The 25185-nt window shown below is 38.0% G+C and overlaps 1 non-coding gene and 1 pseudogene across 1 annotated transcript; one reads left to right on the top strand and one right to left on the bottom strand.

Moving 5' to 3' along the window:
- Positions 1–15013: 15013 nt before the first annotated feature.
- LOC144252116 (zinc finger protein 385B pseudogene) lies at positions 15014–16454 on the bottom strand (annotated as a pseudogene).
- A 3828-nt stretch (positions 16455–20282) lies between these two features.
- On the top strand, positions 20283–20389 carry LOC144252222 (U6 spliceosomal RNA). The gene has a single exon (XR_013342935.1). It is a non-coding gene; the product is annotated as a U6 spliceosomal RNA (small nuclear RNA).
- Positions 20390–25185: the final 4796 nt, after the last annotated feature.

The following is a 25185-nucleotide window of genomic DNA, read 5'->3' as shown; positions in this document are numbered from 1 at the left end:
TGGGTGAGGCACTGGGTTCGATCCTCAGCACCACATAAAATAAAGGCATTGTGTTCATCTACAACTAAAAGAAAAAGAAAAGGAAGAAGAAGCCTAAGTAAAATGATAGCCCCAAACATCAAGAGTTAGGGTAAATCAACATATCTACCCAAATACCTCTCCTTTCCATGTACATTCCTCTTCTACCTGGAAAATTACTTCAAGTAGCTAGAATTCAAGTCCTGGACAGTAAAGCACTAGGAGTTTCCCTCCATCCCATACCCTAGGGCACTTCTCAGTTGTTTTCTTGGGTGAACCTGTGGCTGTTGAAGGCTCATAGGCAATAAGAAAAGCAATGAACCTCTATAAAGAACCTCACTTTCCATGTCCAAACCAGGGGACAAAACTTCATGTATGTTATCAAGATGATTATTACCTGACAATATTATTAGGCCATCTCAAAATCCTCCTCTTCTGGCACATGAAAAAGAGCAATGGCACTCAACTTCTGGAAAGGCTAGTCTTCCATATGCTCTATCCAAGGCAAAGAATTTTCAAAGAAAGAGTTTGGGTGATAGCATAGAACCTATGTTTGATTAAGAGAGTCATAGTAGGGGAAACCCCAAATCTATAGAGTCCCTTCAAATTTTTGGCACATGTTCAAACTTGATTGTATGGAATGAGATTCTGAGAATCCTCAGGGGAAAAAAACATCAACAGGAAGACTTAAAAAGTCAAGGAGAGATTTCTGCAGATATCCACTGTTGGTGAGACAGAATTTGAATCCCATGTCCTGCTGAATTAGATAGGCTTGGCAAATATCTCAGGTTTTTCACTGAGTCTACAGAAAGGGTATGACTTAGAATAAAAAACACTTTCCAGGATTAAGAAAACCACCATAGGGCTGTGGTTGTGGCTCAGTGGTAGAGTGCTTGCCTAGCACATATGAGGCATTGGGTTTGATCCTTAGCACCACATATAAATAAATAAAGGTATTGTGTCCATCTACAACTAAAAATATTTTTTTTAAAAAAGAAAGAAGAAAACCACCATAAGATTGTTAGCAAAACCTATATAGATGACCCTGACAAAACTTAAAAATAAAACATAACAAAACCTTTTCAAGAGATATTTGATCCATCAATAACTTAATTGTTTGAAAAAACACAAGCGATATTTTCACAGGAAGATAACAGAATCAAGAGTTTCTAAAATGTATTATCCATAATGTTCAAAATACAATTTTTAACAATGCTATACAAATGAATAACATAGGGAAATGTCATTCAGAGACAGGAGTAGGGTAACAGGTGGGGGTTGGGGAGGCAGTCAATAACAACAATATGAAAGGGGTGAGAGACAATCAGATCTTGGAGTTAGCAGACAAGGACTGTAAAAATATATTCTGATAAATATGTTAAATAAGCATGTAAATATAATGGTAGACAAGGTGAAAATGTGAAATTGAAAGAATTACATGGGAATTCTAGATCTGAAAAGTACATTTGAAATTACAAATTTATTGACTAGTATCAACACAGATTGGACACAAGTGAATATACTTCAAGGTATGTCAGTAAAATTATTGAAAGAGTTTCAGAAGCACAGAAAATGGGGGAGGGGGGAATGAACAAATTTCAGTGACCTGTAGGATAGCATCAAATGGTGTAGCATATATATAACTGGAGTCTTAAAGAAAAAAGAGAGAGAAAAAGAGGTATAAAAAAATCACTTAAAGAAGTATTGGTCAAAATATTCCAACTTTTAGTGAATAAATGACAAAACAAAAATTATCAGAATACATATAAAAGAAAAACACATTTACCGACATAATGATATACTGCTCAAAATTCATCCAGAGGGAGGGAAAAAGACACATTATATACAGGAAAACAATGATAAAAAATGATTATTGAGTTGTCATGAGAATTATTGGAATCTAGGAAACAATGGGATGATGACACATTTTTAAGTGGCAAAAGCAAAGTCTACAAGTCTACTTGGAATTTAAATCCATTGGGAAAAAAAGAACTGTTTGCCATCAGTAGTATTGTTCCTAAGATAATTACTAGAGTCATTCTTATTTGTTAGATTTGGAAAGTAACATAAAAAATTCAGTTTCCAGTAATGGTGCCCTACAGCAACTCTCCTATTGAAAACAGCTATAAATTCTGTACAAAATATTTTTACAATCTTCTTAAAAGAAACACAAAGCTGACAAGATAACAAAGAATGTCATGGTCAAAATTTGACAAGACTTGGGAATCCAGGTAAGTACATGGAATAAAAGCCATTTTTTCCCCTTTTGGGTATTGAACAATCAGAAAAAACTTGAACTTTAGTTTGGACAGCCATGTAAGACCCAAGGGAAAAAAATCAAAGACCCAGACAATCCAAAATAGAAGAGTCTGAGAGGTAACACGGTTCACACTAAGCTAAGACACTAAAGAACAAACTCAAAGCAAAAATGGCATAAGTGTAGTGACACTCAGATGTATTTATAATCATAATTTATATCAGCTGGATGTTCAAAAAAATCTTAGCAATTAATTCACTTTAAAGTAGCTTTGAATTTTGATAATGCCTCCAGACATCCACAAGAAGCAAAAACAAAACCCTCCTGAAGAAGACACCTCTATCTCAGAGCTCATATTAGTCTTATACTTTCTAAAGGACAGTGAGTAGAACACAAAAATAAACCAGGAATATAAAAGAATAAGTCAAGTCATCATGAGCAAGAACTAGAAAACAAGAGTCCATTCAAAGGCTCCTCTAATATCTCAAGTGTAAGAACTACAGAGACAGTAATTATGAAATAACTACTAAGTTTAAAGAATAAAAGATCATTCTGAAAATATCTACTACAAACAGAATGTTATTTGGAGGGGGAGAAAAAATACCCAGCAGATTTGATTGAAAAAAGAACCAAGGTGAATGTCAACAAAACCAAAACTTAAAAGGATTAAAGGATTAGAATTAAGACATGAGAAAATGAACTATAAGATAAATGAGAATAAATTACCCAGAATAAAACAGAGATGATATGCATGGTGGCACACACAAGTAATCCCAGCTACTTGGGAAATGAGGAGAAGATTGCAAGTTTGAGGCCATCTTTAGCAACTCAGTGAAATCCAGGCTCAAAAAAATAGGAAAGAAAGAAATTCAGAGATAAAAAGATGGAAAATATTGACTAGAGAAAGGAGAGGACCTACATTATACATATAATTAAAGCTTTTTTCAAAAAGAGAAGAAAGTGCAATGGGTGACATATTTAAAGAAATTATGAGACTTAGGCAAAATTAAAGAAATGCCAACCTAAAGATTTAAGAAACCTAATAAAGTCCCAAACAAAATAAAAAGGAATCCATACTCTGACAAATCAATAAAACTACAAAACACTAAAGACAAAGAAAATATGAAATATAAAATAAGAAAGTGGCAAAACACAATAAAATATTTGTGTCTGATATATTAAATAAAATAAGTAAAATGCATTCTGTCACATACAACTAAGGAGAACAAATAAAAATCATAATAATAAAAAGTAGCGCTAGTGTGGCTCTGATTACTTCTGAAAGTTTTAGGAATGAAGGAGATATTAGGGCTAGGGTGTGCCTTAGTGGTAAGTGTGTGTTTAGCATGTCTAATGGCTTGAGTTTGAACCCCAGAACCAAAATATAAATAAAATAAAATCAACAATAAAAAGAAAGATAGTGGGACTGGGGTTGTCTCAGTGGTAGAGCGTTCACCTAGCATGCATGAGGCACTGGGTTCAATACTCAGCACCACATTAAAAAATAAACAAAATAAAGGTTGTGTCCATCTACAACTAAAGAAGAAATTCTTAAAAAAAAAAAAAAAAAAGAAGTAGTATCTGAAAAGACATTTTAAAAGAGTAGTTGGATCTGGGCATTATGGTACACACCTGTAATTTCAACAGCTCTGGAGGCTGAAGCAGGAGGATCTGGAGTCAAAACCAGCCTCAGCAACTTAGCAAGGTCATAAGCAACTCAGTGAGGCCCTGTCTCTAAATAAAACATTAAAAAGGGGGTGGTGGGGCTAGGGATGTTGCTCAGTGGTTAAGCGCCCGTAGGTTCAATCCCCAATACCAAAAAGAAAAAAAGACATCTGGAAACTTAAGTGACAGAGCTTATAGAAAACTATTTCATTCTTGATCATTTAATCTCTCTCTCTGGCCTCACTTTACCTATACCTAAAGTAAGGGTTATTTTCAAAGTTAGTTCCAGCTCAAAGATTACATTGTCATTATATACTTCAGTCAGTGGGAGGTGATTCAAATTATAATATTCTACTGCCTAAAAATAAAATGCTAGCTATCATCAGAAAGAACAATGGAAATAAAAAAGAAATCATATCCCAAATTCTATAAAGCTATCCATATATGGAAAACTAACACAAGTGTTGAAACTGCCAAACTTTTTAAAATATATACTGTGTGTTTTGTATATGTAAAAACAAAAAGCAATAACTAAAGCACTTGTTCTAAACCTTGCATATTATAACTATAAGGGAGCTTTAAAACATGAACAAACAAACAACAACAACAAAACCCAGTAATGCCAGGGACCACATTTCCAAAAATTCTGATAAATATTATTGATTGGTCTGGGGTGAAGCCCAGGGAATAGGTAACTTTTAAAGTTCCACACATTATTCTAAGACTTCAGCAAGGTTTGAGAAATGTTAAAACTTAAATAACAAATAACAAGATATGTTTTAAAAGAGTAAAACCTCGTAATTAAAGCTTGTGAAATTATCAAGGCTATGAATAGAATGAAAAATGAACCTGCTCACAAAATTATACCATACCATCATGGGGTTTACCCTTTCCAAAAATAAAGGAGTAAGTTAAAGGACCAATTGAAATTGAGGATTAGTTGCATAGAGTAGTAAGTGTGTACAATGTTACCCAAGGTATAATGCAAACTTTATATAATTATATTCAGAAGAGCTCATATGAATTCCAAGATAGCAGATGCCTGGGGGTTATCAAAGAGAGCAGTTACTTTCAAAGTATATAACTATTTTGAAGCAGATACTCAAGATCATCATTCCTATTAAAATGTCCTTAGTGCAAGGGTCAGAACCAGAATACTAGACTGCATGGACCCAGGATGGCACATACATACTCTAGCTTTGAAAGAATTCATGACTGAAGATCATACTTTTCTCTGGGGATAAAAGAAATAGAGTAAAACTTAACACAGTGCATTTGCTGCTATTTATTTATTCAGCACTTATTTGTGTTATGTACCACACCTGTACCAGATACTTTAAAATAACTCATTTAAGTCTCACAAGGCAATTAATTATCCTCACTTTACACACAAGAAATCAAGGCTCTGGAAGGTCATTTGGGCAAATATGTATTAAAGGCATGATATACAACAGTAAATTGTAGAGCATGGAATTAAACAAAGATCTATACCACTGTGCCTTTCACAATATTTTATATATTATCATAATAACAAAAATAAACATCATTTTAAGTGCTTACTTTTTTCCACTTAAATGCTTAGAAAGTCTTCTCCACAGTTTTATGAAGCCACTTCATCAAAAGATGTTTCAATCATTTTTGACTCCCCTTTTTCTCAAATTTTACATCCAACGCCTAGTACATCTTGCTGGTTCTATCTTCAAAGCTGTTCAGAATCCATTATACTTTGATGACATAACAAAAAATACATTCATATATCCCTGCCACCCTCACTCATTTATAGCCTGAATTAACTCAGCCTCCTAACTAGTCTTCCTGCTTCTTCTACCCTTCCACATCTATTCTCATTTTGGCAAAGGGATCTTTTTAAAGACAGCCATTACCTCTGCTCTCTGATTAAAACATTACAATGGCTGCCCATCTTGCTGAGGTATAATAGGCAAGACTCAGTACTTCTATGACATTATTTTTTCCATCAGCTTTCTCTACTCTTGCCACATCTGCCTCTTTGTTATTCCCCAAACATTCCAAGCATTCCCCCTTCTCCTGGCTGCTTCCCCTGCTTACACAGCTTCAATTTAGGTTATTACATTTTCAGGTTTTAACTCAAATGGCATCTTATCAGTAAAAGCTTTCTTCCCCTCTCAAGTATTACACATCCCCCTTATCCCAACAGGGCATTTATCACCTTCCAATCTGTTATGTATGTATTTATCACTGTCTGCTCCCAATTTAAACTTGATTAGAGCAAGATCTCTTCATTCTCTTCATTGTTGTATGTTTTCTGGTACCTCAAATGGGATACAGCATGAGGTAGGTACTTAAGAAATATATGCTGAATGAAAATATAAATTATTACTGACAAAACCCAGATTCATGAATACTCCAGCATACAACCTCCACACCACATGCCCTGCACAATCTTATAACCAACTACATACAATTCTAGCACTTTCTGGTAAATATCCAAGCCTCTTCCAATTCTACCACATATAATCATCAAAATCTAGGGCCAAGCCAGGAACAGTGAGTGGTGCACACTTATAATTCCAGTGACTTGGGAGGCTGAGGCAGGAGAATCATAAGTTCGAGGTCAGCCTCAGCAATTTAAAGAAACCCTGTTTCAATTTAAAAATTAACAACAAAAAAAGGAGGGATGCTGAGGATGCAGCTCAGTGGTAAATCACCTCTGGGTTCAAACCCTAGTAATCCCCAAAAATCAAGGGCATGGGTTATGGGGAAGGACCAGGAATTAAACCCAGGGGCACTTAATCACTGGGCCACATCACCAGACTCCTTTTTACATTTTATTTTGAGACTGGATCCAAGTTGCTGAGGCTGTTTTTGAACCTGTGATCCTCCTGCCTCAACCTCCCAATCTGCTGGGGTGGTGAGCACTGTGCCACTGCTCCCAGCTAGGGCCACTAATTTTTGTATTTCATATATTTGCTTTCCTAATAGTTAGAAAATTTCAAATACTGACCTTTGGGTTCTCTTTAACTCAAAGCATTTTCCTCCAGCTCTCATTTCCTTCACTTTCAATTCTTCCCTCTTATGCTATTCTAAGAATATTAACCTTCCTAGCAAATTAGAAACTCTGATTCTTCTACATATTGTTTATTTTCTATTATACTAACTAGACTACATGTTTCTTTGGGGTTTTTAGCACAATGTCTCACATACAGAAAATATTCTCAAATCCTATTAGTATTCCTTCTCCAATTCCTTTCACACATGTAAAGCTCAGTAATACCTTGATTATTCTTTTTTCTCCCACAAATAGCCTATTCTCTTAGAGTGGGAGAACATTGCCAAAAGTTAATAGACAGTCTATTAAAATGTGCCTGGGTAAATAAATGACAAAAGTTTTTGGTACAATATAGCTGTTTCCTTACTCTCAAAATCAGAATGTGGCAGAGGCAGGCCAGGTAGTTGGGACCTTGGATTGCCTTTGAAAACTCTGCCTTGTCAACTTGAAAGAGACAGAATCTTAAATCTTTGTTGGTGTTAATAACATGAGAAGAAATTTTAAAATGATCCATATTTCATCAAAATTCATTTAACTATTTTATTTCCTATTGTTTTACTAGGAATATTTCTAATGGTGAAGAAGAAAAAGGAAGTGAAATGTTTGAATTTAATGATGATCTGATGCAAAAAAAAATGTTGTTTTTTTTTTAAATTTCCAATTTCACTAATAAGGGAGACAAAGATCACAGAATACTGCAAACCCTCTTCCCCTTTAATACTTAGGTTCAGAAAATATGACAGTTTTTAAGTTTCTCTATGGGAACTTAATTTTAGCACGAATCAAGACACTGTAAAAATGTATTGTTCTTAATATGATGAGCATGAATGAGAAACCTACCTTAAGTTTAAAGTGTTCATGTGTGTGTCTGTGTCAAAAAGTAAAGATTGACAACACAGGAAAATCAAAAAGTTTAAACCTGAGGGAGAGGGTGAACAGGACAGGATGGATTAGAAATTCCCAAACTCCTACTTATAGTATTGAGTTCTTGTTTGTTTTTGACCAAATTAGCATGACTTATTTTACAATTCCTAAATCAGAAATTAAAATATAAGCAGCTATATAAAAAATCATATCCTGCAAATGCACACATTAATGTTAAGCCCTGCCTTTAACTCTTTCTTGAAGCCTGAAATCCACAAGCTCATTTACACAATGCATTACTAATAAAGGTAAAAATGTATAAGCATTCAAACTTGTTGGGTACTATATAGACATGATCAGACTCATTCTAAGAAAACTTACAAATTTCAAATAGACTATATTAGAGCACCATAACAGTAGAAATGAAAGTCACCAAAGAATATAAACATACAACTGTAGAAATACAGACTTAGAAGAAATCATAGACACCATGGACAACTTTCACATTCATTCAACCTGTTCATCCATCATCTCCATGAGAGATCTTCCCTAATGATCCCATCTACAACAGCTGCCCCATCACACTTTATTCCTCTACCCTGACTTGTTTTTCCCCACAGCTGTTACCACTGTAAACCATTATTCTTACACAGCTGCACTTGCTGATTATTTGCCTTCAGACTAAAACATAAACTCCACAAGGGCAGAAGCTCTGTCATTTTTGTTAATCCCATAACCTAGACACACATGGTGGGTATTCAGTAAACATGTCATGAATATAAATGATGAAAGTGAAGCCCAGAGAGGTTAAAGGATTTCCTCAAGGTCACAGAGCTAGCAGCAAGCACAGTCCTTATTGATAACCCTGTCTACTATAATCTTGCCTTGTTGGTCTTTCCAGAACCACTTCTCCACAAAAGCAGTCTGTTTTAGCACATGATTCTACTTAACAGATTTTATCTTCTCTCTCTGCCAAAGAAAATACATGTTACAAAAAGAGGTGGGGGGGTAAACTGGATAGCATTTTAACTTCAAGTACTTTACAAACAAAAACTGTACTCAAATTTCCTAAGCATATAGGATTAGCCCCTTAAACAGGCACAACCAATAACAGTTCTTTAAGTTCCTTCTGAAATTAAGTGTGTGCTTTATAACTTTTAAGAACCAGCACTGAAAACCAGCTTACCAACTCAGAATGGCCTGTAAAGTATCAACTCACTTTCATTCTTCTCAGAGCCCACGATAGCTCACCTCTGGATATATTTTATCTGGCAGATTATGTAAGGCAAGTAATTAATACTGAAGCCTCTTTAGCTCCTTTAAAAATACATGCCAATCTCACAAAACATGGAACATAAAATTAACTCTTGGCAAGTTTTAGATTCTGAGAACTGGAACCATCTGCAAACCAAGACTGGACCACAATTACCTAGGTCCTTCATTCAAAATCCATGAAACTAAACGAAACACAGGAGCGGTGAAAAGAGAAGAAAAAGCCAGAAAAAAAGACATTCACATACAAAAAAAGGGAGTTGATATTTCTAACACTATTGCCCAACATCAGTCTCTCACTGAAAGCCAAGGCCCCAGGGACACAACTTGGGCTGTCTTCTTGGATCACTTTCCTTGCAGAAAGAGAAATCAACTATCAATACCTTTGGCAGATAACGTGTCCAGACCTAGGATGGGACACGGTAGGACAGCATGTTTTGCTCAGTGTCTCTCAAAACTACTGTCAGCCCAATTAGTAAAGTAAAAGGGACGCCCTAAGATGTAGCATGGCAGGAGAGTGGAAATGAGACTGGGAGTTAAGAGTGGGAAGCAGCAGAGGAAAAGGCGCGGGGAGGGTCAACAACACATCCAGAGCTGGAGTGAGAACCCGGGTGGAAGAAGTGGGGTTAGCGAAAGGCAAAGGTGAAGGGAAGAAGGGGATGAGGTTCTGGGTGGGATGGGCGCGAGCCAAGGGGGAAGGGACGCGAGAGGACTGTGGGAGGGACTCGTCGCCGGCTGCAGCAGCCTCCGCCAGAGGCCGGAACCCCTTAGCACCGCCGGCGCCCGCCTGGGTGGTTGTTACTGAAGAAGACGCAAGGACCTGCCTTGCTTGGCCATGGCGGCCGCAGAAACCCAGGGAGCTGCCCAGGCGCCCAGCAGCTGAGGCAACGGAGGCAGCCAGCAGCACCTCCCACTCCCTCCGCAGCTCCCGACCCACACCCCAGTCAGCAGGGAGCAGTCGCTTGGGCGCAGGGCCAGCCTAGCCCGTGACTGGCCGAAAGTGGGTCAACTGCGGCTGCGCCGCAGCCCAGCGCCTGCTGGGAAATGTAGTCGCGGGGCGGGGCGCGGGAGGCCTGCAGGCTGCGCCTGGGCTGGGCGTGGCCGCGGTCCTGCTCTGCCCCATCTCCACCGAGGGGCCTTGGAAGCGCCCGGAGCGGGTTTCTTCTAGGTCTGGGCTAGGCGGCGCTGTGCCCGGCGCCCGCGGATGTCCATCTAGGGCCCTTGGAAGCGCCCAGCGCGGATTTCCTTCACCTATGGGCTAGGCGGAGCTGTGCCCCGCGCCCGCCCGGGGGCAGAAGCTGCGGAAGTTCATGGTCGGCGCTCCCAGTTGTACGCACACTCACACAGGGAAGTATCACGCTAACATATCAGCCCGAGTTGTACATCGTTTAGAGCTTCCTGATCATTTTGTTTTTAAAAATAAAAAAGCTCAAAGCAAGCTGTACTGTCCACCTGCAGGACGTTGGTCCTCCCACCGGCCGCACTCCGTCCTCTCCTCCAAGACCTTCTACTCGCCCACTCAGGGTCGCCGTGGCGCTTGCCTTTTTACCCGAGGGGCTCAAACCTGTTGCCTGATGAGTTTTCATTTACAGGAAACTCTGATCATCTCTTCCCTGAGACAACACAGCGGCTTCCTGGGGCTTGTTCCCATTTCTAGTTTGTTGAGGTCTCCAGAAAAACTCTTTCATCTGAAGTACATTTCCCTTTGTAGTAATCCTGCAGTGAATCCTGTAAATGTTTCAGATATCAAGTAACAGATGCTATGTTTTTTCGGTCTCATTTTTCCTATCATCCCCCACTCCCCGAGATTTTTGCTCAATTCATTAGAGCAGATATTTTGATTTGTCAGTTATATCCCGCGCCCTGGAGCTGTAAGATAGATGACACAGTTCAGAGTTCCTATCATCAGAGATTGAGATTTTATACACACACACACACACACACAATGCCTTGAAACTACACTGACATTATTATTACCCTATATAAACGTATGATTACACTACTGGTGTGACTCAGCACCATATACAGCCAAAGGAATGAGAAGTTATCCTCCATATGTGTTCAATATGTCAAAATGCACCCTACTGTCATACATAGCTAATTAAAACAATTAATAAAAAAAAAAAACTACACTATGTGAAAGAACAAAGTCCCTTTCTGCTGCAGACCAGATCTCCCTTGGGTATCTAGGGACCTCTCCTTTCTCACTTGTCAGGTTCCCAGTTTCTTCCACATTTTACTTGCATACTAGCAACACTATCAATCTACTAAAGGCACACCCAAGTCCATTCCTTTTAAATGAACGTTTTGTAAATGTTTTTCTTTTCTGAATACCTTGATATTATTATATTACTAAAAAAAACTCACTACAACGAAGGGACAAAGGAAGGAAAAACACTTAGAATTGAAAATGAAATTATTGGGCACTGATTTCTTCAACCTAAAAAGTTACTTGTAATCCTCTGTTACATAGGATGATCTTTTGGGATATCAGAACTAATGTCCACGGCGGGGGGGGGGGACGTAAAAATATAGGGTGATGAGTGATATGTAAGGGAAGGACATCCTCTCCTTCTCCTCTCTGGCCTCCCCCTCTTCCCATGGATACTTGTGCAAAGAACAGGAAACACATTGTATCTGGTCTAGTTGCAAATAAAGATGGCAAGCTCTAGCTTCTCTGTTATTGAATGTTTCTGTTTTGTGAATTCATCCTTTAGTACAATAAGAAGTTGATCAAGGCCTGGTGTATTCCCTGTGTCATAAATTATGTTGGATGCTAAGTGTCCTTTGAGATACAACCCAGTTTTTTCATTTACAACTCAAATAACAAAAGTCCAAAGAAATTGATTCTTGTCCACAATGAGATTCTGAGTGCCGAAGCCAAAAGTAGCACATAGATTTCCTGCCTGCTAATTCAGGGATTTTTTGTTAATTAACAGGTTGACTCTTCTCCTTTGATCTACCAGAGTACCAAGGAGACAATTATTCAATAACCACTTTTTTTTTTATCTGAGAGGTTTAAGTAATCTTACAGGTTTGAATATTAGCTGTTTTTCTCTAATGTAGACGTGTGCTGATTCATCTTTCAACTCAATTCATAACAGACTATGAAACGTAATTAAATTGAGATAACCTGGACTACCATATATATACAAAAAGCACTGTTTTGATTCGTGGTTTAACTTTATTACCTTTTTTTTTCCTTTTCAAGAATTTATTTATACTCAAGATAATGTTGATGATTTATGTCATGAGAATATCATTCAATTTACCAAAATATTAAAAGTGGTTATAGTAGAAATGGGATTATGGAGCAATTTTCACTTGTTCAAAAATTTTTCATATATGGTTATATTTCTTTTTAGTAACAAAAAATATTTGTAAATAGGAGAACTTCCCTTGTATTTCTTTTGCCTCAAATTGCTTTAAGATAATAAGATACATGCATTCCCAAATTTCCTCCTAAATGAATCAACTTCTAAAATTATTCATTTTTAGTAGTGAACTTACTGGTGTTTCCCCTGCCCCACTTTGTGCTTTTCTGTTTTTCACATTTTCTATATTAATTATGAATTACTAAAAGTATTTTATTGAATATAACATATATATAGAAAAAGCCAATGAACTTTGACAAATTCAACATATCCATATAACCACTATTCAAATCATGACATACAACATTATAGGCATCCCAGAAGCTTCCTCTCAATGTACATTCTCAGTTATAACAGCAAAAATGTCTCTTGAATTCCAGGGAAATATCCTTTAAAAGTTAATGCCAAAAATGACATAGCATTTGTAATTAGTCAAAGTTAAACTTTATTTTACTCTCTACTTAATTTTCCAGATTTGGAAACCTTGAGCAAATGAGATTTTTTTCATACTTGATTATTTTGTTTTTAATATGGTAATATCAGTTACACTACAAAGTAACAGTGAGATTATATGAGAGGTGAAATGTAAATCCCTTTGCATAGTGCCTAGCATATGGTAAATACTAATAATGGCTATATTTTAATACAATTCAGAATATTGACTAAAATGATACATATAAAAAGCAGGCTTTGAGCTGGGCAAGGTGGCACATTCCTGTAATCCCAGCTACTTCTGAGGCTGAGGCAGGAGGATTACAAAGTTTGAGGTCAGCCTGGAGAGTTTAACAAATTTGTCTCAAAATTGCCTAAGCAATTTGTCTAAAAATTAAAAACAAAAAACAGGCCCTGATAAATATGAGGGGTTCGGTTATTGTTCTTTTTACTTTCTCATCCCTCTTCCCCTATTCAGAATTTTAATTTAGTAGAGTTAAAATAATCTTATAAACAAAACAAAATTAATGCCTAAGACTAACATTTAAGACCTCATAGTGTGGTAGATTTCCTAGTCTTTTCCTTTATAATGAAGTCTAAATAATATAAAAATAGTGTTCCCTAAGAACACAGAGTTAAAACCAGATTAAAGTGAAAAATGTAAAATACTAAAAGTTTATTTTGATAATAGGAATATTTTCTACTTTTTTATATATGTGTATGTGTTGTGGGATGAGCATTATAGTTCTATAAAATGACAATACGTCTGCTTTTATGTGTGTGTGTGTGTATGTGTGTGTTTCATTAAAATGAGTGGTTATCTTTTTTTCAAGTGATTTTATTTTATTCATTTTTTTAATTTTTGATGCTTTTATTGAAAAGGTACATTTAAAAAATACACAGACATTTTACCATTTACAGATTGCAGATATAGATACTCTAAAAGAGTTCACTATTTTATTGTTTTATGATACTTCTTGCCCCTGATATCACAAATATTCTAGTCTTGTTGATACCAACTTTGAAAGGGGGGCATGGGAGCATGACCTGCAACATATTCAGTGAACAGAAAGACAAATTGTTCAATTATAAATTTTATATCTTCTGTACATTATTGCATTAGGGAGCCACAAAATTATGTAGCATCATTACAAATGAAAACAAGTTAAAAATGAAGATAATTATGTAGAAATACATGGATTCATTGTCTTCTTGCAGAATGCACAGGAGGTGCCAAAATGTGCAATTTAGGAAGCTCTTTTTGTGTTTGTGTATATTTGCTTAGCAACTCAAACCAGTGAGGAAGCTACAAAATAAGTTAGACAAAAATAGCAAACAGGTAGTAATTATAGCTATGTTATATGGCTTTCTATTTTGTTTAAATATCTCCAAATAAAATATGAAATAAAGAAAATACATTATCTTTTGTTCTCTTAACAAGAAATTCAAAGCTATTTTGCTTCCTAACATTTACACAGCAACTAAAGATGTTGAATTCAGACAAGAGATACAATCTAGTACTACACAGGATACAACAGTACTTGGGTCTAAAACAGTACACAATCCCTGTCGATGAGAGTACACCAAAAAGAAAATGTGATCCTTTGGTAAGATGGTATTCACAAGTAAGCACTTGTGTTCTATTTTTCTTCCACACTAGAATATGCCCGGTTGGATTCCAGAGCTATTTACAGACATCTGAGGAAGATCCTAGTTTTCAAGTCTGTCAGGAAAATATTCCATATTGTTCTAAGCCAGATTATACCCATGGGAAAACAGAGACTGGTTTTCTTTTTCTTTACTTTCTGACTGTACATTTTCAAGCACCCAGATTTCTCAGATACACCAATTAAATGGCGTCGAGTTGGGGAGGGAAGAGGGAACCTGTGCTGCTCACATTCCAAAATGATTTGATCGGTCCATAAAAGCACTCTTGAATCTAGTGATTTGTTTTTCACTGAAGCTGGGGTTTCAGGTGGTAGGCTGCATTTTGTGGGTAGGTGGGATACTTACTGTAACACAAAATGCTCAAGTTACTGAAATCCTTTTGGCTTGGCTTCTCGACTTTCCTACTGGCCTGGTTGGTCTTGGGACTTGCATATGTCAGTATGGGGCAAACAGGATGGAGGCTGGAGTGGCACAGATGGGCCCATGCCCTGGCCTCAGGAGAGCTGGAGGGATGGCTGGAGCCTGGAAGAGCGAGGCAGATCGCTGGGGTGGCAGTGACAGTGCAGAGGACACAGCCGCTGCTGCTGCCAGGGATGAGGACAGGAAGGCTGGGGCCAAAGGTTTCATCATATCTTTCTGGAATGCAAGTTTTGCTGTTAAAATGCTTGGGCTCCACTGGAGTTTGTTGTAAGGGCTGTATTTCAGCTTCAGTGGCTTCCCTGCAACTAGGTCTTTATGCCTCCGGCTAGAAATGTGCTGTTTGAGTTGAATTTCTGAGTTAACATGAACATCACAGATTTCACAATGAAATGTCTTGTTCTGTAGTCCTGACCCCTTATTGCCATTCTGCATCTTTAATCTTGATCTAGGTCTAGGATAGGACTTAATTGGACCAGCTCCATTACGAGCCTCAACCATGGTCTTGTGTTTAGATCCTGTGTTGTGTGCCTCTAGCTGTGACAGGGAGTTCACAGCCACTTTGCATAGTGAACAATAAAGCAATTTTTTGGCTTTCTCTTCTTCGGATTCAGCAACAGACCCTGGTGCTCCATTTGTGCTTTTGGAGGGCGAAGTGGCTGTCCCAGGTGGCAGGGCAGTTGTGCCAGATTTGAGGAGAAATGAGCCACTTTCAGAGCATGATGGCTGACTGGAACTATTGGCTTTCAGCTTTCCTTTATCTTCTGATTTGTCAGAGCTGTTGCCTGTGATTGGAGTGATGGAGCAGCTGGGATTAGCCTTTGTGCTGTCCTTGGAAGAAACCATTTTGGGTTTATTTTTCGTTGCCTCTAGTGCTTTGACCTTCTTGGCATGTTTACTTCCTTTGTAGTGGGCCTCGGCCTGGCTATCTGAGTTAAAGCTGACAGACATTACAAGAAATAACTTGTTTCTTCTTTGGGGGAATGGATACTCCAAATGTGTGGTTAATGACTGCCTTTTGCACAGGATCCATTGTGTTAAAATTTGGAAAGAGCCCAACAGCCGAACTACCTTCCACTGGAAAAGACATAAATGGTTTGATATCCAGTGAAGGCTGCATCATCAGAGTAGTAGTGCGCATAAGAGCAGGAAGGGTAGTAGTATGGCATGTACTGCCTGTGCTGGTGTTGGGGCTGGGGCTGGCCAGCAGTGTCCCGGAGCTCTGGGCTGGAAGCGGGGGCTGCCCATCGCTCAGCTGCTTCACTCGCTTGCGATGGGATTTGCCGTTGTAATGGACCTGGGCCTGGGCTGCAGAGTACAGCTGGATGTTGCACACCTCACAGAAGGAGAACAGAATTTTCTTTTTCTCTTTACTTAACTGGTCCTCAGGCCTGTCGGTCTTAATCCCCCTTTCTTCAAAGCCCCGTAGAAAAGCTGCCATATTCATAATTCCATCTTCAAGATGGTACTTCATACATTGGGTTGTGTTCTAAAACCCCTTTTTTAAGTCGGTTGATGGGAAATTGTGCATATTTTCTTATAGATTTAGAAAAACAAATTGCTTTTAGGTTTCCAGATCAGCCCATAAACATCAATTTAATCTTCGATGAACTTGAAACGTAGACCATCTCGGCGCGCCGGCCGCAGGCGCCTAGGGCAGTGGCTCCTCCAGCCTGGAAGCTGTTGCTCGCGCTCCTGCGGTTGCAGCGGTCTCGCCAGGGCTGCACTGAAGCTCTGAGCAGACGCTCTCCTGCGATCTGCTGCAGCCCTGGACGGTGGCTACCGCGACAGCGGCGGCGGTGGCGACAGCGGCGGCGGTGGCGACGGCGACAGCTGGGTGCAGCGCGGCCCCGGAACTGTCCAACTCTTTCGGGCGTGGGGCTCAGACGCCCGGCCGCGGCCCCGGCGCTGAGCGCCTGCGCGCCCGGCCTCGCCCAGGTGAGCTGCGTGTGCCCCGAGCCCACAGGGCGCGCCCTGCCCGCACCAGCCGCCCGCCGGGCTCCCTCGTCTGGCCGAGGATCCCAGGGTTTAGACGCTCCAACGCCACTCCCGCGCGCCAATGGTGGTGACGGTTGACCAAGGAGAAACTTGCAAGGCACACACACTAAAGCGATGAGGCGGGACTGTTCGGGGATGGTTGACACTGCAGAGCCTCCCGCAGCAGCGCTGCCTTAAATCCGACCTTGCCAGGCGCACGCGCACAGCTAGGGACAGCAGGCGCCGGCGGACCAGGGGTCCCACCCGGGGCGCAGCTTCGGGGCTCAGGTCCTTGAAGAAATGCTTGGCGATGACAGAGGTCCCCAAACCCGGATGCCAAGCCGCGCAGAGGGCGGATGTTTCATGTATTAGGTAAACCAGAGTGAAACTCTCTTCTTGGAGATGAGCAGACCAACTATTTGTTTTTTCTCTTTGACCAGCTCTCTGCTCGCTGACCACCCGGAGCAGCCTGGGCGTTTTTGGCTGAGCCGGGAAGGCCCGGAGAGCCGAGGCATCGTAGCCTTGCTTGGACCTGAAACCCTCGTGGGCGGGGAGAGGGCTCATTTCCTCAAGTGATTTTAAATGACCAGTTATTTGAGTATTTGAGAATTTACCCAAAGAAAAACTTCAAATTGAACTTGACAGTTCTTTCAAATTTCTGAGCAAGAAAAAAAGGGGAACAGCTGGAGCTAAGAGAGAGGTCGCCCCAAGGGTGAAGAGAATTTTGGGGAAGAACAAGTGATAACCCATTGCTTAGGCTCCTCTGCTACCATCTGGCTTCTTGGCAATCTCTCTCCCTTCTCCTGACTGCTTACCTGCATCTGCGTCTGACTTCCCTTAGACTCCAGCCAAACCTACTGCCTAGATCTGAAGTCTGCTAATGGCTTGGTTGGGAAAACAGCCAATAATAAGTTAGAAATGAAGGAAATTTATCATTTGAAACTCTCTTTGAGTCCAAGAACTAAATCTACATCATAGGCTTGTGATATGATGGGAAAATAGCCTCTGTTAGTTGTTGTTATTATTACTATTATTATTTTCTCTTGGATGAGTATGGTTGAGGTTAAGGAGCTGCCTAATTTTAAAATTATTTTATTAATTATGTTTAATAAGTTTATGAAAATTAAATTTAATTTTAAATTAAAACTAATTTTATCATAATTGATAATCTGACAAATAAATACTTCAAATCCCAAATCAGGATTACTTTAATAAATTTAAATAACACAGGAGAGACCAAATTGATTACACAGTTCTGAAACTGTAGCAAGACTTCTCTTGGAATATTAATGGTGATCAAATTCTATTTTTCTAAGCAAAGACTGGGTTTTGACATATTCAAAACCACATACAAAACCACATTCTGGTTTTCTCCCCTTCAACTCCATCTCTTGTTTCTCTACCCCTTTTCCCTTTTAAAATTTCCAGTGAATGAAAATTCTACTCAACAAATATTGTTTTTTTAAATAACTAAAGTCTCCCCATTTCTAAGCTAAGAACTGAATTTCAAACAATTATATAACCTTCATTCTCTAAAAATAACTCTGTGTGTGTGTGTGTGTGTGTGTGTGTGTGTGTGCGTGTAAGAACATTTTTGAACACTGGCTATTCCTGCCAAGAATGCAACTGAAATACACTGGCTTCTAGGTATAGCCACTTTCTCAGCAGAAGACACTCAATCTTCGTTTAGGTGTAAATTATTCAGAACAGCACCACCTCCCCAAACTCCTGTTAGACTGCTTCTCAAAAGAATTAAAAGGTGATATACTTTTGCACATTATTTTTTTTACAAACCTGACAGGGGAAAAATATCTGGACTTTGTGCCAGAAAACAAAGAAAAATGAAGTTAATGTCTGTTTAAGTTTTTGAAGACACATGCTTTTCTTAGATTTTTTTAAAACAGCATTTAATATATTTTGAATGTACTACAACTCTATTCTGCAGGCTCTCCATAGGGTACTATTATTGTTCAATATCTGTTAATTATAGTACTTGTTCTTGTTCTCTAAAATGGAAAATTCTACCATTATCTATGTTATCTCCTTTTCCAGATTTCCCCTCAGCAGCAGGAAATAAAATAACAAGAGTAGGAGAGTAGGACTGGTTTGAACCAGCTAATCCAGACTTTCCCATGAACTCATAATGTTTAATATGACCAATAAGCTGACTGCATTCAAATTTAGCCAATACATATAAATTTACTAGGGAAAAGAAGACAATTTAAATAAAATGGTTCTTAGTATTTGGCAATAACCAAATTAATGCTGCAATATTAATTAAAAATTAATTCTTCCTTATTTTTTTTTAAAAAGGAAGAGGGCAGAATGGAGTTTTAAAGCAGAGTTCAAATACTCAGAGGAAGAAAAGTATGATGAAAGAAACCCAATATTGCTGACCCAAAAAGTAATAACAATTATTTTATAGTTAATATTTATTGAACATATACTAAGAAGAGCATTTCATGTGTTTTAATTCAAACTTTACAATGTCCCCATAAGGTAAATTCGATCTTTATTGGACATCTAAGGATACTACCACATGGCCATAGATACCAGAAGGCAGGGGCCAGGTTATGTAGGACCTTGAGAATTGTGTTGAGGAGTTGGTCTTTATCTAAGGTAACCAGCTGAAGGGTTTTTAGTAAGGTGTCAAATTTTAATATATGTCATTTGATTTTGTGTGTAGAAAACAGCAAATCCAGAGCTACTCTATGAGATAAACAGTATTATTGTTCTTATTTTGCAGAAACAGAAACTGAGGCAAAAAAAAAAAACAAGTGACTTACCAGTGTTATACAAGTTGTGACATAGCTGGATTCCTACCCAGGCTGAGCCTACCATCCACAGCTATATTTTTACTTCTTCACCTATGATGGGAGTTTTATCCTGATAAAATCATCTTAAATTGAAAACATCATAAGTCAGAAATATATGAATATACCTAACCCACGGAACATCCTAGCTTAGCAACAGGGTACACTGTAGAGACATGGTTGTGTTTCCTCTTAGTAGCACGAGGCTCAACTGAAGCTGACCAGGAGCAGCAGTTCACAGCCACTACCCAACATGGAGAGAGACTATCCTATGGCTATTCCTCACCTGGGAAAAGACTAAAATGCAAAATTTGAAGTATGGTGCTTACTGAATGTGTAGCACTCTTGCTTGTACCATCATAAAGTCAAAAAAGTTTAAGATGAAACATTGTTAAGTCAAGAATCATCTTTACTGCAAATGAGCATGGGGAACTGGAGTAGGGTAGTAACAGTAATAATAAAGACACATGGAAGGATTTGGTAAGATATTGAGACTTGTGCCCACTTCGGCGGCATATACACTAAAATTGGAGTCACACAGAGAAGATTAGCATAGCCCAAGTGCAAGAATGACATGTGAATTTGTGAAGCATTCCATGTTTTTAAAAAATTTATTGAGATCTGGTGATATATTAAGCACAGTGAGTGAGAAGGCCGGAATTGTAAGTGATGATATGCTTATGTCTTAAGCAAAATGAGAATTTAGCTGTTGAGTGGGAGATCATGGTCACAGAAGCAGGTTTTAGGTAAGGAGATGAAGAGTTCAATCTTAAATTAACCAAGTTTGAGGAGTTTCTGAGACAACTAACAGGTTATTTAAGATGTAAATGTGGCTGGGTATGGTGGCACATACATGTAATCCCAGCAGCTCAGGAGGCTGAGGCAGTAGGATCACGAGTTCAAAGTCAGCAATTTCAACTTAGCAAGGTACTAAATAACTGAGCAAGACCCTGTATCTAAATAAAATATAAAAAATGGCTGAGGATGTGGCTCAGTGGTAAAGCAACCCAGGTTTCAATGTCTGCTATAAAAAAAAAAAGATGACAACAAAAAAGTAAATCTTAAGGGCTCCTGATAACCTTTAAAAAGAACATTTTGTCCTCTTGCATGCCATATTTCATACCATTCCTTCCTTTTTACTACCATCTGTGATTGTTTTATTCCATCTCCTGCCAGAATGTAAGGCTATTATGATAGATTTTTTGTTTGACCACTATATTCCCAACATCTGTCATACATGATTTGTCCAATGAATGAATAAAAGACAGCCTTGGAGAATCATATCACAAAATTTTTTGATAAAGCGGAATACAAGTTCTCCTTATTCATGTGTCCAGTGTGAATAAAAGCACTGTCATAAGGCAATCCATTTGAGGAGCGGGTGGCTTACTAGGGATTGAACCTAGAGGCTCTTAACCACTAGGCCAGCACTTTTTATTTTGAGATAGTGTCTTACTGAGTTACTTAGAGTCTCACTAAGTTGCTGAGTTGACTTTGAACTCACAATCCTCCTGCCTCAGCTTCCAGATCCACTGGGATTACAGGTGTGAGCCACCACACCCAGCTCCATTTTTATTTTACAGTTTAGGAAACTTTTTTAATATTTATTTTTTAGTTATAGGTGGACACAATGTCTTCATTTTACTTTATGTGGTGCTGAGGATGGAACCCAGAGCCTCACATATGCCAGGCAAGCTCTCTACCTCTGAGCCACAACCCCAGCCCCAGGAAACTCATTTTTAAGTGTTTTCCAAATTACAGTGACATACTGACCTGTTTATGCAGGTGGGCTATCCTGGACCTCCTACCTAAAAATTAATGATCACATGGTTCTTTTAAAACCTGAGTTCCTCTAAATCACTTGGCTTAAATGAACATCAGTTTGTCATTGTCCTTGACATTCTCTACCCTTCTCCACCTCCTATGTATACACACTGGGGTTCACAGTATTTAAAACAGTACTATCAAAAATTTAGTATTCACTAAAAACAGGCCAAACTCATTAACTTTTCTACTTGCTGCTCAACTAAAATGCCATTAAAAAAATATAACACTGCGTTATATCAAAATATATGGCAATGTAAAAGGTCTCCTTTATATTATTTTCTTGGAGTTTGGAAAAGAGTGACCCAGTTTCATCATTTTCAAATCTGTTTATTCAAAAAAAATTACATTCTAAAGATTCAACAATCTATCAAAATTCAAGTCTGTTTTTTTTTTTTTTTTGTCCCTGGTAGGACTAGAAAACGGTCATATTTTTATAACCCTTTTAGGAAATCTATCCTAAAAAAATAATACACAAAGTTTGACTTTTTAAAAGTCAAATGCAACATTACTTATTGAAATGTAAAAACTGGAAACAAAGTGTACATGTACAGGATATTGATAATGGCACATCCAACATTAAGTAGCCAGCCATCAAAATGTCATTGCTAAATCCCTCTTATATTTTCAGAGTAGTAGTATGGGGGAAATGCTTATAAAATAAATAGAGGAAAGCAAGATACAACATCCACTACGTAGGATGATTGCAACTATGGAAATAAATAAAGTCAAATATTAACATTTGTTCTGGTTGGTGGGTTCTGGGAATTTTTCCAAAATTTTGCTGAATGTAAACTTAATGATTGAAATAAATTAATTCATAACAAGATATAAAATTGACTTTCCTTTTTCCTCTGAGTCTCTTTATATGCTCATTGGACAAGATTAAAGCCCTTGCTGGGCATAGTAGCACTATTCTGTAATCCCAGCAACTCCAGAGGCTGAAGCAAGTAGATCCCCAGTTCAAGGTTGCCTCAGCAACCTCAGCAAAAATACTCAGCAACTTAACAAGACCCTGACTCAAAATTAAAAATAAAAAGGGCTGACAATACAGCTCAGTGGTAAAAACCCCTGGATTCAATCCCCAGTACCAACCAACCAACCAACCAACCAACAAAAAGATTAAAGCCCTTTTTTTCACAAACAAAACAAAAGCCATTTTTCTCTCTAACTTGAAATAATTTGAAATGAAGAAAGAGGTAAAGAAAATAGTCAAAAACAAAGGAAAAAGAAAGGAAGAAAGTATCAATAATGGAAGTTAGAATACTCGAAGAAGTCCACTTAAATTTTATGGATTCTTTGACTAGAATTGACAGTAGTGGGGTAGGGAAAAAGACATTATAGGTATGAGAACATACTGAGGTAGAAAGCCATGAGTTCCAATGACAGAGACAGAGAATTGTGGATATCAGACAAAGGGTGTAAACAAATTCCTCTTTGGGAAAAGAATAGAGTAAATGGGAAAGAAAGAGTAGTTGTAACTTGTCACTGGTAGACATGATTATCACATGCTTGCTTAGGATAAATTTTATAAAAACCTGGGATAGTTATGATTGATATATAAAATTCTTACTTAAGTAAAATTCTGTGAGCTGTATAAGAAAGAACTAGAGATGAACTTATAATGACTAAATCAGGTTTTTAAAATAACCCATCTGATGGAAAGTATTAAGGAAAGAAATTTATTTATAGCTATACTTTAGTCATTTCTTACACAAACATAAAAATTCCAATTAAGAATGAAGAAAATGTGTAGCTGGTTATGGTGGCATAGTTTGGTAATCCCACTGACTCTGGAGGCTGAGGCAGGAGGACTGCAAGTTCAAGGTCAGCCTCAGAAATTTAGTGACACACTGTCTCAAAATAAAAAAAAAATTAAAATAATTATTTAAAGAGGTGGGGGTGCGGTTCAGTGGTTAAACATCCCTGACTTCAATCCCTGATACCCACCCCCCCCCAAATGTGAGGAATAGTAATGCATATAATTAAATAGTTATTTCATAAATTAAATGTTTTGGAAATTGGCTAATTATATCCATCATTCAGTATTGTTTGAACGGAAGACATAATGAATATAAAGTGTCTAACACAAGTCTGGCATTCAACAGAAATGGAAGCTTTTATCTTATTTATTTTTATGTAGTGCTTAGGATTGAACTCAGGGCCTCATGCTTGCTAGGCAAGTGCTCTACCACTGAGCAATAGCCCCAGCCAAGAAATGGCAGCTTTTATTGATAGTTAATGATCTGCAATATTTCTTTTGCAACTTCATTTATTTATTTATTTTATGTGGCTGAGGATCAAACCCAGTGCCTCACATGTGCTAGGAAAGCTCTCTACCACTAAGTCACATCCCAAGCCCCATGATCTGGAATACTTTATAATTTCTGTGCCTGCATGAAATATTTGATGTTTTATGCTGTCATACTGTAACAAAAATTTTACACACATGTAAAGACTATTTATCAAACTTAATATTATTATTATTTGCCAATATTAAAGGATTATTCAAAGATTCACTCTTGATAAAAATAAGCAGATAACTATGAAGACAGATGTACTTTTTAGATACATAAAAGATCAAAGAAAAAATACCTATGGGGCTGGGGATGTGGCTCAAGCGGTAGCGCGCTCACCTGGCATACGTGCGGCCCGGGTTCGATCCTCAGCACCACATACCAACAAAGATGTTGTGTCCGCCGAGAACTAAAAAATAAATATTAAAAATTCTCTCTCTCTCTCTCTCTCTCTCTCTCTCTCTCTAAAAAAAAAAAAAAATACCTAGTAAATTTTCCACTCATTTTGTAGATGTGGTCCTGTATTTTATCCCTGTGACTAGTAGAATCTATTCAGAACAGGAACACCTGACTTCAGAGCTTATTTTTCTCTAGATAAATTGAGAAGCCAAACTTATAATATTGATTAATGAGAACTTGGAAAGCAAACAGAAGATACTTTATTGCTTATGCTATTTAAACTACTTAGATCATGCTTCAGAATTCACTGGCTATAATGCTGCTTCTTCTTTTAGCTATATGACACTGGATGTTTATAATCTAAATAGATATGATTTTTGGGGTTGTAAAAATCTCATGGGCTGGGGAAATATTAATAAATACAAAGCATCAAAAAGAATTTCCTTTGATAGTTGATTGTAGATAATTAGAATTTAAGTTATCAATGGCTTAAAAATATTTAGAGAAAGAATAAAGATGTACTAACAGAGAGAGAGAGAAAGAAAAGGAGAGAGGCAGGGAGGAGGGGAAGAGAGACATTACTAAGATATGATGCAGTCTACCCTGAAAAGGGTAATGATGGAAAAAGTTTGAGAGATACCAAGAACAGCAAAAAATAGCCAAGGCAGAAATAAATATATAAATAGATGACTGAAAAGGAGATATGTGTATACATGCATGTGTGCAAAAAAATGAGACTAGAAGACAGTCTTGCAGTGCCTTAAAAAGTTAAATATAAAGTTACTATTTGAGTCAGCACTTCCACTCCTAGGGATATACTCAAAAGATTAAAACATGTATCCAGCTGGGCATGGTGGTGTGCACCTGTAATCCTAGTGAC

This window comes from Urocitellus parryii, unplaced genomic scaffold, assembly GCF_045843805.1.
Source record: "Urocitellus parryii isolate mUroPar1 unplaced genomic scaffold, mUroPar1.hap1 Scaffold_37, whole genome shotgun sequence".
Lineage (NCBI taxonomy): Eukaryota > Metazoa > Chordata > Mammalia > Rodentia > Sciuridae > Urocitellus > Urocitellus parryii.
Note: the sequence above shows the minus strand (reverse complement) of the source record. Positions and strands in the feature narration are given on the sequence as shown.